Source organism: Bison bison, unplaced genomic scaffold, assembly GCF_000754665.1.
Source record: "Bison bison bison isolate TAMUID 2011002044 unplaced genomic scaffold, Bison_UMD1.0 scf7180017864367, whole genome shotgun sequence".
Lineage (NCBI taxonomy): Eukaryota > Metazoa > Chordata > Mammalia > Artiodactyla > Bovidae > Bison > Bison bison.
Window position 1 is genome coordinate 6,088,932 of NW_011494939.1, and position 224 is coordinate 6,089,155.

The following is a 224-nucleotide window of genomic DNA, read 5'->3' on the forward strand; positions in this document are numbered from 1 at the left end:
ACGCTACTGGCATCTAGTGGGTAGAGACCAGAAATGCTGTTAAACATACTACACTGCACGAGACAGCCTTCCCTCTCTCTATAAAGAATTATCCAACCCAAAATGCCATTAGTGCCAAGGTTTAGAAACCTTGTTCTAAATTAAACCAGGCCTATTCCAAAGTTGCTCTAATTTTTGGTAACATAAGAATTAAAGATAAAATAATTAGGATGCCAAAACATGAA

The 224-nt window shown here is 37.1% G+C and overlaps 1 protein-coding gene across 1 annotated transcript in view; it reads right to left on the reverse strand.

Moving 5' to 3' along the window:
* WDR44 (WD repeat domain 44) overlaps positions 1 to 224 on the reverse strand; it is a 102,737-nt gene that overhangs the window by 8,497 nt on the left and 94,016 nt on the right. The window lies entirely within an intron of this gene.